Source organism: Benincasa hispida, chromosome 11 (assembly GCF_009727055.1).
Source record: "Benincasa hispida cultivar B227 chromosome 11, ASM972705v1, whole genome shotgun sequence".
Lineage (NCBI taxonomy): Eukaryota > Viridiplantae > Streptophyta > Magnoliopsida > Cucurbitales > Cucurbitaceae > Benincasa > Benincasa hispida.
In genome coordinates, this window is record NC_052359.1 from 21390880 (window position 1) to 21399935 (window position 9056).

The window sequence follows — 9056 nt, forward strand, 5'->3', positions numbered from 1 at the left end:
ATGTCCCTTTTCTTAAACCTGTCCTTTGTAGAGCCACATCTAGATGCAATTGGGCCATTTGGCCCAACTTTCCCAGCAATTCCTAAAAATCAGTTGGAAAGTGCTTTCTTTGCAATTTAGAATTATTTTCACTAAATATGATTATATTTGAGTTCGATTTTTAGTGATTTTCAAGAAATGAACAAGAGAGTAAAAAATTTGAGCTATAGTGTAAAAGTGGTCCATTTATGCCTAATAAGAGTACGTAGGGCTATTTCTACAAATAAGGATAGAAAAAGGGCCAAAAACCTTAAAAAGAGAGCTTGCAACGCTCCCTTTAGCAGTAGGGAATGCTCAAAACTCGAGTACAATAATCAGGGAAGTGTCGTGGTGCTACAAAGTTCTTTATCCCATCAGCATCACGACATTATAAGGCGTCATGGTCGACTTTAGCTCTAAAGGATCGAACGCTTCGATTCTGTAGTGGAAGCAATGGAATCACATATTTCGATTTCCTATTTGAATTAAAATATACAAAAACGGTGAAAAAAAAGTTCAATGTAAAAGACTTATACTTTTGTAGAAATGTAGTTGCAACAAAAACTTCTCTAATTGATGTTCACCTCCACAAGGTCTTCCTCCTAATGACTCTGGTAAGAATCCAGCTTATGGGAGTCTTCTTAAAAGAAAAGGAGAGAGAGCTCCTCTCTATATTTTGGGAGAATTATACATGAAACTACTAAGAGCTCCTCCTCCCTAAGGTTCTATTTATAGAACTTAATTAGGGTAACCTAATTATTTATATTAACATTTTAATATCTCATGTTAAAACAAAAATATCTAATTATTTAATTCTAACTTAATTATCTAATATTACATGTTTTAATTAATTATTTGAATCATATTCAAATACATTAATTCTCTCATATAATCAATGTTAAAACTTGAATCTCAATCAAATTAATTTTACAATAAATTATTATAATACATTAATACTTATATTAATTGTATCAAATACAATAAATATATTTCAATAAATTTGAATGTTTCAAATTATTTTTTTAATATTTTTTATCTCTATTGGTACGTTGTGAGCTAGCAAATAAAGTTTACGGACCTACCTATTACATAAGCTTCGATAAATATATATTTTAATAGAATGCGGGCATAGCATTTCTTATAAAATGCTATAAAAGGAAAACGAAAAAAGCTGCAAAATCCTCCCTCAAAAAGAGACATTACGCTTTTTTTTGTGATCTCCCTCCAGACTTCAGCAAATTAATTTTGGCTCTCTCTCCTTTTACTTCTCCTTCATTCTTATCTTTCGTCCTCTCCGATTTTCGACCATCTCTACGCTTTGTTCTCTAAAATTGTAGTCTTCATCTTCGTTTGACTGTGTTGTGCCCTAAGTCGAGCTTCTTTGCACATTTTGCACCGATTCAAGCAATTCATAAGGTAAATAAGTTTCCATTTTTTTTTTTCATCCTTTACTTTTGTTGCAATCTCCTCTTTCTTGCTATTATTTTACAATTTACCGCTGGAATATCCAGATTTCTAGATTTGATTTTTTATTTCTTCATCATAAAGCTATATAAGATGAAAGCCCTAAAATTTCCTAGGTCTGAGATCGCTACGATAGATTTCTACTAAAGTTTTGGCAATTTTCTTCTGTTGTTTTCTTCATTTTTCATAATTTTTTATCTACTTGACTGTGTTGAATCTGAAAATAAATATTAATAATTGTGAATTATTATATATGAATAATAGAAACTATAGCATAGAAGACACTTATATAGTGTTGAGGAGCACCGTCGGCAAGAAGAAGAAGAAGAAGAGATGTTTGGAAGAGGAAAGCGAAAGAACACGCAACCGAAGAAAAAAAATCCAAAGCATACTATTGAAAAAGAAGTTCATGGAGGAAATTAAGCTTTTAGTGATTTATGGCTCTTTTGGTCGGTGTTGAAAGTGAGGTGCTCAACGCTGATGGTTGATTGGGTTTTCAGAAGCTGCTAATTTAAGGTGAGGATTTTCTTGATTTTTGATTTTCATAAACCCTTACCCCTTCATTTTTGGGTTTTTCTCTTGATGTTGTAGGAGGGGTAGTTCGAGCTTATGGCCAATGAAGCTTATGTAAGAAGGTGCAACTCATCTTTAATTTTTATTCTCTATTTAATCGTATGTAGGATGTTTTTTCTCTGTCCTCTCTCTATCACAAGCGTTTGATTGGTAATATTTGTTGGACGTTTTTTAGGCATCTTCCATGGAAGTGTAGAAAGGGGAGTTGAAAGGACCTAAAGATATTGGTTGATGTAGCAAGGTGAGTACATGATTCATTATCTTTCTTTTTGGTTTGGATAAATCTATTTTTATGGTGTAGTAAGGAGCCATGACATGTCTGACATTTGAAAGTGTAGTCATCAACACAGGGTTATATCTTCCTCTTTTTATTTCACTAAATAGAAGAAAAACTCAGTCTTTTATTAACTTTTTGTTTCAGATGGCTGTAAGATTTAGAGTGAATGTTACCTGACCTGTTCACACAGCTGAGAGCTAGTTACAAAGCTCATTGGCATTTGTATAGTTGTTGAGATATAAATCTCCCTGGTTGCATTCTTTGTTTTTGTATAGTTATGAAGTTACCCCCCTCCCTACTCTTTTGGATGCTTGGTTTTTTGTATAGTGTTTGAGTAATAACTTCCCCTTTATTGCATTCTTTGTTTGTTAGTTTCTTAGCATTTGTATAGTTGTTGAGTTATAACTTCCCCTTTATTGCATTCTTTGTTTTTGTATAAGTCTCCGTTTTAATTAGATTAACATACAAAGTGTTATATACGTTAATTCATATTTAAAGAAAAATAGAGTTGCAGCAACGGAAGGAAAAACTTGAGGAAAATGGAGTTGGCAGCTGTTGGAGAACAGAGTTGTTGAAGAAGATCTTTGGTGTTTTGAAAGAGGACAAGCAATTAATCTAATCTTTGATGAGGTTTTCTTTAATCTTCATCTTTAAACTGAGAACTTGACATAAAAATATTATTGAAAATTTGCTAAGTCTTGCTGGTGGGTTGCTTTGGGCATTTTTATTTTTCCTTCAAGTTTTTTGTTATCGTTTTTGTTGTTGGAACAATCCTTTGGTTAGTCTAGTCTCCAAATGTGATGCTGGTTAAGGTGGTTTGATGACTAATCTATTCCTTAAGGTTAGGGTTGGTTAATTGAAACAGTTTTTCCAAGTCTTTCTCTTTCATGTTAGATGTTGTTTTAACTTAAAATAGCAGTAAAAACATGAAAACATCATACTGATGAATTTTCTATTAAAAAAATTGTACTGCTATCATTTTACTGCTATTTTCTTAGTAGCTTATTTTTTCCGTTTTTCAGTTGGTTGTCGACAGATCCGGAAGCTAGTTGTTGTGCTGTGGAAAGTACTGCTTTGAAAGCAAATTTGGCACGACCATGGTGCGAATTGTTCTTGTCGTTTGCTTCCCAAGGTTAAGACAATGCCTCCCTTTAAACATGAACTCGTCGGACGGAGAGTTGGAATCACAGCGAAAGAAGTGTTCGCTTAGAATTGGAGGAGAAGATCAGTGAAGAAGGGAAAATTGAAACAGTGATGCAAAGAACTAATTTTCTAGATTTGGGAACTCTGGTTTTGTAAAGCTATCAAGAAAGAGGAGGCTAACGGTCATAAACGTTTGGAAAATAATAAATTTAGATTTGGAAAAATAATTGCATCATTAAAAACCCAAAACATTTTTATTTTTAAAACAATTAATGTTAAATATTTTGTAAAAAGTTAAAACAAAAAGAAAATAAAACTATCTTCTTTTTTTTTTTCACGTAAACACAATTAAGTAGAAGTGTTCTTCTATGTATACCATCTACCTACTCCTTAATTCTCCAATGTGGGACAAGTGAAAGGTGCTACTCCCATGTCTTTGTGGGCTTTGGGCCTAAAATGTATGTAGGTCATTCCCAACAATTCCCCATGAATGACCTACAAGCACCAAAAAAAATGATAGAGAAAAGATTATTTTGAGCAATGGAATGATGGTAAACTTAAGCATCAATATCTTGCGATTTGAATTGAAGCATAGTGAAGTGAGGTAGCAACTGCATTCACAAAGGTGAGTAATCTCTTAAACTTTTGTGAATTTTGGTTGAGACTCCCACAACATGTTTCAATCCTTTTAATTTCTCTCTTGATTCTGCGATAAAATCCTACATACAAAGACATTTGGGCTATTCACATAGAACCATGGGTCATCGTGAAAGTTCTAGAAACTCAAACTCTTTCATAGAAGGCAGTTCACACCTTCACTTTTAGATTAGATGTTTCATCAAGTCTACTACAATAGGCCACTCAAAGTGCAGATGAAGTCATCATTGTAATCCACAATATCTTATCTGTTAAGGTTCTATTTGATATTTTAATCTCTATTGTCATATTTTTTTTATAATATTAGATATATTATCCATGCTTGAAAAAGGAAATGGACAAGTGTTAAAAATAATATTTCTTTATTCTTGTTTATCTTTACAAATTTGAATGTTGTGTTAAAAATAGTGTCTCCTTTTGGACAAAGTCCTTTGAGTTTTTGAGTTAGAGATTAATCGTCAATCTATGACCTTTCGCATTTTCTAGGCTTAGAGAGCTAATGTTGATCTAATCACAAATAGGACTGCAAAGTTCAATGATTGTATATTATTTGTTGTTCAGGTTGTTTTTAGAACCAATTCTCAAATATCAATAGCAATGAAAGCATTTGTCTTGAAAGAACAATGGAGCTTTGCACTTACAATTTTGAAGTTTGAATTTTGAATTTTGACTTGTGATTAAAGTTTTATTCAAAATGTTTTTTTTTTTTTTGCAAATCTAAGTGAAATTTTTAGGATTATATATGTACTCATTTTGTTTGGAGTGTTGGAAGTGGCTTCATTTGTAATCACTATATGTTAGAACACACTATTGATCTTTATATTAACTTTTTGTACTATATTAGTGTTTTATTTTTTGTGTTAGAAATTTGAAGATTTTGTTTATTTTTATAATGTAGTGCATGTGGTAGTTGATATAGTAAGGAAGTTCGATTTATTTTTATGGAGGCCTACTTCTGATATGGTTGTGGTTGTCATTGATGATGTATTAGGCACCATTATTGCTTGGTCGGCTGATAAATTCAAAACATGTAAGCAATTTTTTTTTTCAATTTGGTTGAAATATTTTATGTGAATAATACTATTAGTATCGTTTATTAGTTAATGTATTATATGAGTTAAAAATCATGATTTTTTTTTATTATTATTAGTGAATGAAATGACGACACATGAGAGAGCTATATATAATGGGAAGTATAATTGTATTTGATGCTTTTCAAAACAGGAAAACTAGAATACTTTTGAGTGTGTGAACTTTTGTTCATGTGAATGCTTTTATTATTATTATAATAATATGTACTCAATTTCTATGGGATTTTCTGAATCTGTAGCTAATTCATATATGTATCTTAAGCACAAAAATGTTGGTTAAATTAATTTTTGGGATTAATATGTAGTATTTCATTTTTATGTTGGGGTTTGTGTCCTAAAATCTCGTGTCTTGTAGTTTGTAAACAACTTTGTAAGAACGCTTATGATATATAATATATATGATATTTACTTCACTTCTTGACTTTGCACATTTAGATGTTTTTTTATTTTACCATAAATCAATAAACTTAATATCTTTGGTTGTCTTTATGTAACTTAAGCATGTATGTATTGACATACAAGTGGATCATGTCTTAAGTGACAACCAAAATGGTTTGTAGTTTATGGATATATGAGGAAAACCTTATCCTGGTAACACTACGGACGCGGCTCGCTTTGTAGAATTGTTACAAGTATTGTGACTTGTCACAGATGGTCTGATCCTAATCATTCGTATAGGGGACATGCGAGCGGGGCGTCCTATACAAAGAGTTTGTATAAGACCTGATCTCGAAGTGTTAACATCTCGTTGTATAACTCCGTTCATGACTGAGACTTCACTTCACTAGGATGACCATAGATAACATGACCTCAATCCTGAGTGAGTTGGGAACTTCTACCATTGAGAGCGGTCCTTTGATTTGCATGGGTGCAAGTGGCTAGTGCGCCGACTCAAACCTACCACTTTGGGGATTCGTCTGATTTGGGAGCTAGGAACTTAGCTTCACAAGATGGAGTTCACTCCTTTCCCGAAGTAGGGATAAGTAGATAGTTTGCTCTCTTATGGGCTGATCCCGGGGCTTGAACGATGTGGTGCCACACACCTTCTCATGGCCCAAGAGGTGTTCACACATAGTAGGACTATGTTGTATTGTTCATTAGAGGGATCAGTGGTACTTAAGGAGTAAGATGTAACTACAGGGGCAAAATGGTAAATTGGTCTACTATAATTACGAGCATCTATGAAGGATCATCGTAATGATGATTGGTTATATCTAATGGACATAGAAATATATCTATGGTAAGAAGAGTTCAACTATCGATCTTTAGTGGAATGTCTGGCAGTTAACGGATGGTGGATATCGTGGCTAAAGAGTTTAGTCAGCCATTCACATACCATTGGAGCTTCGAACCATAGGCCCATAAGGTCCCCTTGGTAGCTTTGATACAAGTTGAGAGTCAGTTTTTAGGTCAGTTTGAAATGTTCAAATTGACAAGAGGGAGTTCGATTATATATGATTTAATTGAACTAGTTAATTATAAAAGATATAATTAACTTTATGTATGAGATACATTAATTTGGAGAAAATTGGATATAAATATGATTTATATCTAGTGGAGGAAAAATACTATGATTAATATATGATATTAATTCATAGGTTATGAATATTATGTGATAATATTCATTGTCTATTAATTGGACGATTAAAGGGGTAATAGGACGGCGTCTCTTCTATTTTTCATAATGGATGAGTAAGTTGAAAAATCACTTTGAGACACTTAAATAGCTCACGGTGTGTTAAGCATTGGTTGTGCTGACATTGTGTTGAAGAGTGTCATCGCTTAGCAAAACATGTGCCTATACGATAGTGCTTGAACGATTGCTTACCTATACGATAGCACTAAGCGATCGCTTAACGATTACACCCCCACGCACTATTTAGTAACCGATCGTTTACCTTTTCTTAAGTGATCGTTTAACGCCCGATACTTCCTAAACGATCGTATAGACTATCATTTAGCTTTTCCTACACGGTCGTTTAGACGAACGCTACCTTTTCCTACACGATCGTATACTTCACCTAAATGATCAATCATTTTTGTCTATACAATAGATGAGCCTATCTCCCACTTGCTTGATCATTGTATACGATCTACCTTCCTCCTTTCCTTTACCAAATTCGAACAAAGCCCACCCTTTGGATTCTTACTCCAAGAATACTGAGGGCTCTGAGTGGTGGTGTCATCCCCGTTTTCTTCTATTCGTGTGGAGACTGTTCGAGGTAGACGATTGGATTTTGTTGAGCAATAGCTTACCGTCTCAGCAAAAGTGAGATTTGATGTGAAAAATAAGTCTTCAACTAGTATGATCTCTCGGTCTCTTATTTGTTGTTCTTTTAAGCATGTCGATAATTAGCATTATGAATGCATATTAGTATGTTTGAATGTATATGTGGAAATTCTATCACAATGAATTAGAAAGATCCGCTTCCGCTCGTAGGTACTCTTGAATAAGAGTTCCTTCATTTTATATGTTAGAACTTTGAAGATTCTAGGTACATTTAAATGGAAATTAACTTTTGATCATATACGGGAAAAGAGCTACAAATGTGAACAAAAAATAATATTTAAACACTTGTTTCAAAGAAAAAAATAATATTTAAAATATATAAACTTTTTATTGCATCTCTCTCAATGCTATAGAAAAAAGTTCTGAAGGCATCTTTTTAGTGCTATAAGAAAAGTTATGGGATATAAAAGTATAGCACTTTCACCAATGCTATAAAACGTGAAAAAAAATTCTGCAATTGAAAGTGAAATTTCATAGCACTTTTCATAATGTTGAAAAAATACTATAATAAATTTTTTAACTTTTAATAACATCAACTATGACAACACAGAGAAAAATGCTATAAAAGAGTTACAATAGCATTTTTCACATGCTACAAAAATGCTATAAAAAGGTATGAATAACATTTATTTTGTACTATTAAAATTGCAATAATATGGTTATCATAGAATTTCTTTTCAAGCTATTAAAAACGCTATAAAATAGTTTTGACAATGTTTTTTCATACTATTAAAAACACTATGAAAGAGAAAATATAGTGTATGAAATGTTTCAATAGTATGATAATTCTGAAATAAAAAATGGACTTATTATAATACATGTTATAGCAGGCAAAAAACGCTATAAAAAATATAAGACTTTCAATAACATCGCTTATGACAGCGTCTCCAAAAACGCTATCAAAAGTCTATGATAGCATTTTTTGTCTACAATCGTATGTGATATTTGTTGTAATGAATGATATAATATTAATTTACTAAACTCTTTAATTAATTAATTGTAAATTATTATTCATTCATTAACTATAAGGCAAATCACTATAGACTTATAATTGTACTATTATGCACTGCAGGACAAGTTGCATCCATAAATATAATCATTACAAGCAAGTTGATTCTTCACGAGTTATTCATAAATACAACTGAGTCAAAAGTTTGTTTCACTCCTGTAATTACCTCTATCTTCTTAAGTATCACTGATTCTCTAATGAACAATTTGTCTATGGTTCAACCATAGACCAAGTCCTTCTCAGGCGAGTGAGTGGATGAGGCCCCTTGTTTAAGAATTGAAGTGAGCACTTAGAACTACTCATCTACTTTTTCTATATGAGAAGAACTAAATTTCATCTTGTGAAATTACATTCCCAGCTCCCCATTTGGTCAAGTCCCGATTCAACCTCGGAATCAATCCCAATGTAGTTCGATTTTACTCGCATCAATCCCGAACGATGGTAAGCATATTGAGTGACTCGAGCCACTTTCATCCATGCAAATAAAAGGACGAGCCCTCATAGGCAAGAGTTCATAACACACTTAGAATTAAA

The 9056-nt window shown here is 32.6% G+C and overlaps 1 long non-coding RNA gene across 6 annotated transcripts; it reads left to right on the forward strand.

The window, feature by feature from the left end:
* Positions 1–1179: 1179 nt before the first annotated feature.
* LOC120091591 lies at positions 1180–3729 on the forward strand. Of its 6 annotated transcripts, XR_005485749.1 has the most exons (6): positions 1180–1434; positions 1747–1998; positions 2074–2117; positions 2231–2296; positions 2839–2962; positions 3355–3728. It is a non-coding gene; the product is annotated as an uncharacterized LOC120091591 (long non-coding RNA). The 6 variants fall into 6 exon arrangements; XR_005485750.1 differs by having other exon boundaries at positions 1747–2117; positions 3369–3729; XR_005485747.1 differs by having other exon boundaries at positions 1747–2117; positions 2831–2962.
* Positions 3730–9056: the final 5327 nt, after the last annotated feature.